The sequence below is a fragment of the Lepidochelys kempii genome, chromosome 2 (genome assembly GCF_965140285.1).
Source record: "Lepidochelys kempii isolate rLepKem1 chromosome 2, rLepKem1.hap1, whole genome shotgun sequence".
NCBI classification, from domain to species: domain Eukaryota; kingdom Metazoa; phylum Chordata; order Testudines; family Cheloniidae; genus Lepidochelys; species Lepidochelys kempii.
The window spans coordinates 107,185,328-107,197,641 of NC_136381.1; the positions used below are offsets into that span (position 1 = coordinate 107,185,328).

Here is a 12,314-nt window from a genome sequence, read left to right on the forward strand (position 1 = left end):
TCCCAATCAGACATCATGCATTATTATTCCCTTGAGACGGTCTGGGGCACTGCCCCACTGGGCTCCACTAACACAGCACTACTCTCATTAGATGTGAGAAGCATTATTAAGTATTACCAGCAAATCTGAGGCTAGTAGCTCATTCAGCATCTAAAATTATTAGATGTGAGAAGACATCTATAGCAGCTGGCACCTACAACATTATAGCAATAGACCTGCTTCTAAAATCTAATGCTAGGGGGGAAGTGGCAAGGGGAGTGGGTGAGGAGGAGAATGGCAAAGAAAATGGGTGAAAAGGGAGCAAAAATGGGGCGAGCAGAGATTGTACAACAGAAGACAATGCAAAAACAGAGTGAAGACAATACAGGAGCAATTGATATAAAGAAAAGAAAAACAAAGAACATTTATCCCACAATAGAGATCCCATGCTTCCTAAGACAATAAGCCAGGAAAACCAATGCAGGCAGTGGGAAGGACCAGTTGTGAGGGGTAAGGGCTGAGGCATTTGTCATATATTAAAACTTGGACTCACAACCTTTACTTCTAAATCTTTGGCCTCTATTTTTGGTACTGGTGGGATGCTCTTCCACTGAAAACATTCTGACATGGACCCTGATGGCCATTAGCCAGGTCTAGAAAAGAAAGCACATACTTTGCGCCTGACAAAACCAGGATGGGACAAATTGATTACTGCTGTAACGTCATTGACTTCCATGAGCTTACACCACTGAGATGATTTGGGCCTAATCTGTTTGCACTGAACAAGTGCTCAAATGAACCAAGTAATCATGTCAACTGAGACGCCAGGCTACGTCTAAACTATGGGCTCGAGTTGTGATTCCTCTGCTTGTACACACACACACGTGTGCTGGCTCTCCGTGTCAAGCTAGCACGTTTATAAATAGCTGGGTAGCTGAGGTAGCACTGGTAGAAGCAGTGGAGGCATGGCTGAGCCGTGACTAGTGTGACCCAACCTGAAATAGGTGGGTACGCACACAGCATGGTTCAGCCGTGCCACCGCTGCCACTAGGGTCTGTTCTAACTTAAAGCAGCCATCCACAGTCACAAGTGGGCTGCTCTTTAGGCTAGAATATCTCAAGTTCATAGCTCTCCAGCTACTCCCCTTCCTGCCCCTGACACACCCCTCCCACCCCTATTCATCCCCATTTCCCCATCATACCCCTACACTAGTTGCTGAGGTGGGGGAAGTCAAGGGATAGCCTAGGTCTGCCTTTGCCAACTCCACATTGCCTCTGTGCTGGGAGTATTCCTTGGTGATGAATATAAAAGTGTTGCAGCAGAGCACAAAACTGGGTTTGGGGTTTTTTTAGGCTCTTAACTCCATTAGAAAGCGGAAATGGCTTTACCGAAACTGAGAAAGTAAAGCAGTGTAACTTAGCCCTGTGATTATCCTCTGATGGATAGCAAATACTTTTCTCTGAACCAGAATGCAGGACTGCTGGTCTCCATAAGGATTATCAGGAGGCCCAAGTGACGGGGGGGGTGGACTCTTGACTGGAGTAGAAAATCTCATCTGACCCTTTCTGAGAAGATTCCAAACACGCACACAAACCTCTGTGCATGCAGCACATGCTATCAACCCGTCCGTTTATAAAAAGAATCGTTACAATACGAGTGAGGAAATATCCTTTCTTGCAGTATTTCCACATCTGGTCCAAGCGGATCTCACAAGTACGTAGGCATGCAGTAATGAATGGGAAAGGGAAGTTAACCAAACTTTTTTTAACATTGGGTTCAAGTTCTGGGTGAAGGTTCAGGGAAAGGGCAGGGGTCCCTGTTTTACCCAAACTAGTCTGAACATCCCTTGTAAAGAATGAAAACAGCTGTCTAAGGCAGTGCTCCAAGTTGCCAACAGTTTGTAAGGCTAAAAAAGTTTAATCGATTAAATGAACAGGCATTTGTTTTCCTACCCACCAATGTATCTGATGACTATAAAGGGACAAACTGCATATCTGGCAACTGAAGCTGTCAGTAGGGCAGGCTAGCAAACAGGAATTATATTTTGTAGTTCTTGTTCTGTATTAGAAGAACATTTACTGGGGATTTGGGAGATGCAGGTTCCAGTCCTGACTTCAAGCAAGCAGAGCAGGGACTTGAGCCTCTGTCTCCCACATATCAAGTGAATTCCTTAACCACAGGACTAGTCTGGGGTGGACTGGTGGTTGGCTGGCTAGGTCGGTTGGTCTCCCTCTCATCTATACCATGTCTAGAGAGATAAGAGGGATATGTTTTTGCTAAAAGTTTCGGTTTCAACGAATCAACATTTTCTAATGGAAAAGAGATTCAATGGAAAATTCCCAACCACTTTTAGCTGTGTTTTTCAGGTGTTAGCTAAGGGTCCGTAAAAAAAATTTTTTTTTAAATTTCAGTTATCATTAGTAAGCTTAGGGTAGCTGAAATTACCAATGAAACATTATAAAGTAAACTGTAAGAGATCCAGTCAGGTGCCCCCTGCTGGGCACCCACCAGACTGCTGTGCAGGTAATCCAAAACCCTGGAATCCTGGAGCCCTATGCGGCTTAGGTCTCTGCAGCCCCGGGTCTCAGCCGGTTGCAGTATCATTTCTTCCCTTGGTGCGTCTGGCACATTTCCTGGGCACAGACTCAATTAGTTACTCCTTTATGGAAATGGTGCTCCTCAGCCCACCAGTCTTGTGTCCCCAGGACCAGCACTGAAGATACCTCAGTTTCTTAAACACACCCTGTCCCAGAATCTCACTGACAGATGTGAGTCTTGTGGGTTACACTATAACTCTCTCAGGAGGCACATGTAATTTTGAAGCAAATAACACACTCACACACTTTACACAGAAGTCTAACACATTTGCTCTTTTTACTTAATCATATGAACCACAAGAGAGTACAGATCATTTAGAAAACAATAAACACGGCAACCACAATGCCCCTCATCAGCTTACCCTTCCCTTAAGAGATCATCTAGGTTCAGAAAAGCAGGCAGAGTTCCCTGCCTCTGCAGGCCCCTGCAGGCTGGAATGCTTCTCTCTCTTCTTGAGCTGGAGACAAACTGGCCTATGACCCCAGGCAGCTCACCTCCTCCCTTTCTATAACTTGTAGCCCCCTTTATCAGGTCAACAGGTGACCAGAGTCCTGCCAAGTGACTTCATTACCAAGGCAACCTCTCCCCTGCTAAACCAGTTCTCCTGGTTGAGAGCCAGTCTATTGTTTAGAGCGATTCCATTTCTGTGAGAGAGCACTTAACAACAACAGCCCGCTTGTTTTTTTTCTTTTGCCACCAGCCTTTGGAATTTCAGTCCAGCATGGAGGCGAACCAGCAACAGAGAAGGCAAAAGGCTGCACATTCAAAATGAAGTTTGCTGCTGGGTAAAGACACATAGAAGGAGGCATTCACGACTTAGCAGTTTTCATAGTAACACTTCGTAATCTCAGCTAGAATTCATAAATTAGGACAGCCGGATTCCCAAATTGTCACATAGGCATATTAACAAAAGCCCATTGGAATCAATAAGAGTCTTTCTTTTGGATCAGGCACATTACACTCTCCCCTCCAGCACTGCCAAAGGTTGAGCAACGGAGTTTATAATTGAGGGCTGAATTATGGCTTAGTTATGAATTAGCTTCTGTCTGGCCTGCTCTCCTGAGTCATTTTTACTGTAAACTAAACTCTTTGCAAATCACTGTCATTCATGACTAGTCATTACTGTTACAATGAATCAATGTTGGGGGAGAAATTAAGGATGTTATGGACCCCTGCTAAGAAGTCACAGGTACGGCTGTCCCTGAATTAGGATCTATAACCTAATTGATCTCAGTGCAAATAAGGATAAGGAGCAAGAAAAGGTAAACTAAAAAGGTTCTTTATTTAACATAAGGTAAGTATATGGACAAAATATCTCAGTGGCTTGCATGGGCATGAAGCCCAGAAACCTCTCCCTCTACAAATGACAGACAAATATATTTATACTTTACAGATCAAAGTTCGTCTGATCGTCTGCCTCAGCGTCGAGATGTTGGATCCGGACCTACCACTGCATTTGGGAATGACACGTGGTGCAGGAGAGACTCGGACGTTTGAGGACTGCTGGACCAGGATTAGGATCAGGATCAGTTCTCAGGTAAGTAGCTGTGGTGGTACCTCTCAGAGATCTTCCTGCGGTTCTTGATCCAACAACACTAACGCAGACTGCTGCTAGGTAGGACAGAGGGGGGAGGAGGGGGCTTTAAAATCCCCTAGTCTCTAAGCAGATTAGTGACCACCTGACCAGTCCTTTTCCCACCTTTCCACAAAAGAGTGCCAAACGCAAACAAAAGGGCACCAAAGTTCCAAAGAGAAGTATAGCCAACATGGCTGCCAAACAACTACTAGACACCATTCAAGATGGCGATTTTAACAAATTTTTTGACATTATCATTTCCCAGGTAAATAAAACAAGATAAAACATAGACATAAATCAGAGCATGCATATTAAAATATAAATACATGAATAACGCTATACATTACCAACACTGCTATATTACACTGTTCTTTTGCTGCAAGTTTGCCTCTGACAGCTTGTAGTTTGATAAGTGAAAGGAGGTTGAGGGACATTTTAGACCACAAGGGTCCACAGAAATCACACATATCACAGTCCCAACATAGCCCTGGGACAGTTTTTAAGAACTATATCATAATGATATATAAACATACCAAGATAATATTATCATCATTGTAACAACAGGGGAAATGCTTCTGCTGCTCTTAGCCCTGCTAAGAATTTTGTTGGTGATATCACTTTTACAACCCATATATACATCATTGGATGCGTTTCTTGCTATAAGCTTCTTGCTTTGAAACACAAAAGTAGACCTGGTCAAAAATTTTCCAAAGGAAAGTTTTTGGAAAATGCCAATATGTGGAAGGTGAAATATTTTGCAGAAGTGTGTCAACTTTGTTGAAAATTCGTTGAGAGAGAAAAATAGAAAAAATACAATTTTTTTTCCCACAGTTCCACGGCCCAAAATGTCCAAGAAAGCCAGGGCTTTGCCTGGGTGCTTGCTTTGAAAGTTTCCATACTTCTGTTGAATACTCCTCATAAATAATTCCTTCTACTGTCTCACATACAGGCTCAGACTCCTTACAAGGACAGAACTGCATCTGCAGAATCCAACCACTAGCCACTCCTTCTCTCTGGCTGACCTGGGTGCATCCCGCTTAGCTTAGAGAGCTGCCCTGCATGGGTGGTGAGGAGGATTGGTCCCCAGGCTACACAGATATGTTCCCCCAGTGCCAGGGATACCCAAGCAGTTGTGGTGGGGGAGGTGTCTCCCATGGAGGAAATAGGAGCTGGCTTAACACATGTTCCTGTACTGTGGCTGTCAGTCAGGCCTGGCTAGGCATAGGAATAGGTGACTCCTGGCAGTTTTGAGGTGGTTCCCTGTGCCTGTAGCAGGGAGGATGGGGTCTGCACACACCACACAGTCAACCTATGGAACTGGTTGTCTGAGGATGCTGTGAAGGCCAAAAGCATGGGTTCAAAAAAGAATTACATGGATAATAGGTCCATCAATGGCAATTAGCCAAAATGGTCAGGGATGCAGCCCTATATGATCCGGGTGTCCCTAAGCCTCTGACTGCCAGAAGCTGGGACTGGCTACAGAGAATGGATCATTCAATAATTGCTCTGTTCTGTCTATTCCTTCTGAAGCATCTGGCCCTGGCCACCGTCAGAAGACAGGATACTGGGATAGATGTACCATCAGTCTCATCCTTTATGGCTGTTCTTATGTTATTAAAAGAACAAAAAAAAAAACAAAAAACCATTACAACAAGGAGAAAAATTATAAAGAAAGGATGCATACAGCACTTGAGATTCCCAGGTGGTCTTGCATCCAAGTACTAACCAGGCCCAGGACAGTTTATCTTCTGAGCTCATATGAGTTTCAGTGCATTCAGTCCAGTATGGCCATGGATAGTTGAATCTGGATTAGAGGACAGGGCTGGGAGTCACCAGCCCTTGAAACAGGTTACTGAATGCCTTCTACTGCTGGCTTTAGAAGGTTCTGATGATACCCGTTCCACGGGATCCTTTCCCTCATTTGATGTCCTTTTTTCCTAATTTCTCTTCTTCAATCTATCTACCAAACCCTTTTTCTGGGAATCTCATGATGATTAAAACAATTCTAGCTTCCTATAGATGGATGGAACATGGTAGGCCACTTGAGGTGGTCAGTATCCTGACTAACACAGAAAAGAAACCCACAGGGGTTTTCACATAGCCAAATACCTCATCTAATTAGTGATGTGCATGAATGGCTGAATGAGAGTCTCACTGTCCCTATTTACTATCTAGTGAAACCACAGCCAACAAAATGGGCTTGGCATACTAAGCAGTGAAACAAGACCCTGTTGAGCATGACTAGTCTGGTACTGTGAAGAGACATGAGAGGTGCAGAATAAGTTAGAGGCCTCCAGGCTGCCAGAGAAATATCACTACTCATATTGTTTTTTCACTTGCCAGTTTACCAGTGAGGTGGAGGGAGGAGAGGCAAACCCTGAGGGGCTCTCACTTCTGGCTCCAGGTACCTGGTGCATGCTGGGCATGACCTGCTGTGGGAGAGGTGTCATGTTGGGTGTTTGACTAAAGCAGTACACCAGTAACAAAGGTGTACTAAAGTGAGTATAGGGAGGACAGAAATCTCCCATGGCGCAGAAGGGCAAAAGCTCATTTAATCTTGATTTTCAGTATGAATACAGACCAGGAAAGTGGGGCCTCACAATGCTTCTCAATCCTGAGAAGTCCAAATGTCTCTTCATCCAGAGCCTCTATCTCCTTTCCTGAAGAAAAACATCTCTTTAAGCAGGAGGGGTCAGAAATGTTACCACAGGGATAACTGGCTTTTGGCAGCCAAGCGTTCATAGCAGTAGCTTTTTGATCCTTCAGAGTCAGCTCTTTCTATCATTGTGAAGCAGAATTCACCAATCAGTGGTTGTTCACCCACTAATAGGGAATGTGAGCTGGGGATAGACCATCGTGAGACAGGTTAGTTTTATGCGATTGAAAATGTGTTGCAATTGTAATCCTGCTCAGTATGAGAGGAACCACAGGTTCAGACATTTGGTGTATGTGTTTGGCTGAAGAGCCAATGTGGTGAAGCTACCATCTGTAGGATTATGACTGAATTCCTCTAAATCAGTATCCCCCCTAAACATAACAATATGGCAACACCGTGGAGCCTCAGTTGCCCTGGATAGCCAGCTAATCCCTCAGGTAGGGCACAGTACAGAAAACTGTTCATGTTGAATCATAGAATCATAGAATCATAGAATATCAGGGTTGGAAGGGACCCCAGAAGGTCATCTAGTCCAACCCCCTGCTCAAAGCAGGACCAATTCCCAGTTAAATCATCCCAGCCAGGGCTTTGTCAAGCCTGACCTTAAAAACCTCTAAGGAAGGAGATTCTACCACCTCCCTAGGTAACGCATTCCAGTGTTTCACCACCCTCTTAGTGAAAAAGTTTTTCCTAATATCCAATCTAAACCTCCCCCACTGCAACTTGAGACCATTACTCCTCGTTCTGTCATCTGCTACCATTGAGAACAGTCTAGAGCCATCCTCTTTGGAACCCCCTTTCAGGTAGTTGAAAGCAGCTATCAAATCCCCCCTCATTCTTCTCTTCTGCAGGCTAAACAATCCCAGCTCCCTCAGCCTCTCCTCATAACTCATGTGTTCCAGTCCCCTAATCATTTTTGTTGCCCTTCGCTGGACTCTCTCCAATTTATCCACATCCTTCTTGAAGTGTGGGGCCCAAAACTGGACACAGTACTCCAGATGAGGCCTCACCAATGTCGAATAGAGGGGAACGATCACGTCCCTCGATCTGCTCGCTATGCCCCTACTTATACATCCCAAAATGCCATTGGCCTTCTTGGCAACAAGGGCACACTGCTGACTCATATCCAGCTTCTCGTCCACTGTCACCCCTAGGTCCTTTTCCGCAGAACTGCTGCCTAGCCATTCGGTCCCTAGTCTGTAGCTGTGCATTGGGTTCTTCCGTCCTAAGTGCAGGACCCTGCACTTATCCTTATTGAACCTCATCAGATTCCTTTTGGCCCAATCTTCCAATTGGTCTAGGTCCTTCTGTATCGTATCCCTCCCCTCCAGCGTATCTACCACTCCTCCCAGTTTAGTATCATCCGCAAATTTGCTGAGAGTGCAATCCACACCATCCTCCAGATCATTTATGAAGATATTGAATAAAACCGGCCCCAGGACCGACCCTTGGGGCACTCCACTTGATACCGGCTGCCAACTAGACATGGAGCCATTGATCACTACCCGTTGAGCCCGACAATTTAGCCAGCTTTCTACCCACCTTATAGTGCATTCATCCAGCCCATACTTCCTTAACTTGCTGACAAGAATACTATGGGAGACCGTGTCAAAAGCTTTGCTAAAGTCAAGAAACAATACATCCACTGCTTTCCCTTCATCCACAGAACCAGTAATCTCATCATAGAAGGAGATTAGATTAGTCAGGCATGACCTTCCCTTGGTGAATCCATGCTGGCTGTTCCTGATCACTTTCCTCTCATGCAAGTGCTTCAGGATTGATTCTTTGAGGACCTGCTCCATGATTTTTCCAGGGACTGAGGTGAGGCTGACTGGCCTGTAGTTCCCAGGATCTTCCTTCTTCCCTTTTTTAAAGATTGGCACTACATTAGCCTTTTTCCAGTCATCCGGGACTTCCCCAGTTCGCCACGAGTTTTCAAAGATAATGGCCAGTGGCTCTGCAATCACAGCCGCCAATTCCTTCAGCACTCTCGGATGCAACTCATCCGGCCCCATGGACTTGTGCACGTCCAGCTTTTCTAAATAGTCCCTAACCGCCTCTATCTCCACAGAGGGCTGGCCATCTCTTCCGCATTTTGTGATGCCCAGCGCAGCAGTCTGGGAGCTGACCTTGTTAGTGAAAACAGAGGCAAAAAAAGTTGAGACCAGAGTGTAGACAGAAGGGAGCTGCCTATCACCTGTTCATGGGGATAGCTCAGTGGTTTGAGCATTGGCCTGCTAAACCCAGGGTTGTGAGCTCAATCCTTGAGGGGGCCATTTAGGGATCTGGGCCAAAAATTGGGGACTGGTCCTGCTTTGAGCAGGCGGTTGAACTAGACGACCTCCTGAGGTCCCTTCCAACCCTGATATCCTATGACAGGACGGTAAGCAAAACCAAGAGATTGCTGAAGACCACATTTTCATAACTTGGCACTATATTAGGGTTCACAACTCAGGTAAACCCACACAAAAAGAGGCACATATTTGCATATACAAACTCTTGATTTGCATGGGCAAATTCAGGTACATGTGAGTGGCCTGTTTTATTTGCAGGTGCAAAGCTATTTTAATTGAGAGGCTCACAACCCAGGAAATTTTGCACATTTCACAAGAGTGGAAAAAAGTTTTTATTTCACGGTAAACATTGCATGAAGCAAAGACCAGATGTTTGCCTGTTTTTACTCTGCCTCACTCTCCCAGCTGGAGTTATTAATTATACCTTTTATTCTCCTTTAGCAGCTCTTAACTTTAAAAGATTAAATGGCTTGATTAGCCCTGTTTAGCATTTCCTAGGTGGTTTATTGAATGTCACATTTAACATTCTGGCACCTCAGAGATGAAGCTAAAGGAGGAATAGAAGCCTTGAAGGAATAGAACTATTTTTTCCAGGGAACAGGAGAAGGGCAATTGTTATAAATTGGACATTTTTATTTACACTCCAACACACACACACACTCAGCTAAAATGTACATTATTTATAAATGTTGACATGGATTTTTTTTAAGTATCTTTGGAAGAAGTTTCCTAGGAACAGTACCTGCACTGTTACCTAAAAGAGTGCTCCACAAATGTCCTCATCTGTCTTTTCTAGCAGATCCACCTTCTTGAAAGTATGTAGGAATATTCTTCAAAGGTGAGGATGATGTGCTATACCAAATTCACTTATTCTAAATGGGGCTGAGTCTTTCTCCTTGTATTCTATGCCATATGTTACATAAGAGGTCAGATTGGTGATCATAATGATCCTTTCTAACCCTGGAATTTATGACTCTATGAATCCTTGCCTGGCTCAAATGGCTGCATCCCCACGGGCAAAATGGAACCTGTCATTTACCAACAATAATGCGAAGTGCAGCTCCATCAGTTGCAGCAGGGTTGGGAGCTATGATGTAGGTAGCACTTAAGCACTTTTACTATTGTATACTCTAACTCTGCTCAGTGAATGGATCTGCTTGGGTGGTGAGCTACAGGTCCAATATTTTCCACAGTAAACAATAGCTGGCTGGCATGTGTAAGTAAAAGTGGGGGAGGAGAAAGTGTGTGTGTGTGTATATATATATAAGGGCGGGGGGAGGAGAAAGTCTCTCCGTGTCTGACCTTCAGCTAACTGGAACATATTCAGCCATTTAAGGCATTGTCATTGGATAAATCCTTGTGAATGCCTGAGATCATAGAACCCCTCCATTTGTTTTAAGGCCTATCTCCAAGCTCTGGTTAAATAGCTATCATTTCTAACATTTGCATTCCTCTTACCCTGTAGTGGGGAGAGGGGGAGGAAGATGGTGCTATCATAATTACACTACATTCTTCTGGATTCCATAATGAGCTATTATTTTGCTAATGGAATATTCAAGTAGTCTGCAGTAATTTATCAAATAGTCCCAAGTCCCATTTTCTCTGTGTGAATCTTTTTGTTCGCAGGTAAATTGATGTGTGGGGGGTTATCAAGGCTTTTTTGTAATTCAAATTAACCATTCCACCTCCCTTTCTCAAGAAAAGCTCTTTAGGCACAGAATGTTATTTCTTTTAAATAATGTTTAGAATTAGAATTGTGCAGACTTTCTGTGAGTGGTAATTTCTGCATTTTAATTTAGTCTCACAATGTCTGCATTTCAACACCTAATTTTGAAAATTTGCCTAAACCAAAGGGGAGCAAAATGTAATTCAACTTCTTTTTAAATCCATTGTCTGTTCCATTGTCAGATTAAACTGAACTGAGTTAGAGATAAAGGACAGAAAACCCTCCTGGTTTTCAGTGTTTTATTTTACCTACAGTGGAGGAAAAAATGGCCTGAATGTACATATAGAATAAATTGAACACCCACCACACGTACGCACACTCTGCACACATATTGGGGGGGGGGGGAGAAAGAGAGGATAGCTAATAGCACTGCAGAGCTGTTACTGTTCAAAGCATTCTCTGCATCCAACACTTTCTCATTCAGCGCCTTTCTTAAAACCACCTCTGCCACAATGACTATGAGAAATCAGCCATTTAATAATGGTTTGGGGGGTATGGAAGGAGACAGTTGGCATTTTACATATAAGTAACAGAAGAAAAACTGCAAAAGGAAATATACGTAGACACAAATTGAAAATATTTGATCCCTCTGCCACACACACCATTTGCCTGTCATCTTCTTAGACCTCAATCCTGCAGTATGCTCAGCAAAAGCATACCTGTGCGCCTGCACATATCCCCATTGAGAACAGCCTGTGTAGAGGTTATTTCCAATTCGGAGCCTTAGATTTTAAGCTCTTTGGAACAGAGCCTGTATCTTCCTATGGGTCTGTACAGCACCTAACACAAAGAGGTTCCAGTCCTAGTTGGGGTCTCTGGAGACTACTATGGTGGGGGCTCTCCAGTCAAAGATAAGTTGTTCCAAACTCCCATCCCTCCTCCAAATTTTGGGGAGCGAGGAATAACTCCAATACACATATCTGTTCCAAGATCTTTATCAGAAGACCCACAGCACCACTAAACAAGAGCATAACACAATAAATAAAATCTAAATACATCATAAAGGGACTTTAACTCCATCCATAACAAGCCATCCAAACACTCTCTCTGGCCTTTATCCAATAACCCCAGGTTAGGGCACTTCCTTCCCTTTACCCAGAGGACAATTATAGTGTTCAGTGTAGCTCAAGTGTGACAGCTGCCCTCTTGGCAGACTTACTAGGGATTGAAGCAGGGACCTCCAGAGCTAAAAGCATAAACTTCTACACTTGTGCTAAAGAGCCATGGCTGTATCAATGCACATCTGTGGGTTACACAAGCTCCTAGTGGCCACATACCCAGGCTGCTCCTTGGGTCTGTCTCCACCCTAAGGGCTCAGGCTCTGAGCTTGCTGCAGCCCTGCTGCGCAGTCCCTTCTAGAGCGGCATCCTTGTCCTGGAATGCTCCAAGCAGGAAGTATGGCCCATCCCCTAACCAATCATAGGGCTGGCCCTCACAGCACTACTATTGATACATGGAGTAGGGGGATCTTCATACAGCAAACAA

The 12,314-nt window shown here is 44.3% G+C and overlaps 1 protein-coding gene and 1 pseudogene across 15 annotated transcripts in view; one reads left to right on the forward strand and one right to left on the reverse strand.

Annotated features, from left to right (window-relative positions):
* LOC144930211 (uncharacterized) overlaps positions 1–12,314 on the reverse strand; it is a 778,762-nt gene that overhangs the window by 211,212 nt on the left and 555,236 nt on the right. The gene's annotated exons all lie outside the window — the stretch shown is intronic.
* LOC144930285 (28S ribosomal RNA) lies at positions 6,363–7,351 on the forward strand (annotated as a pseudogene).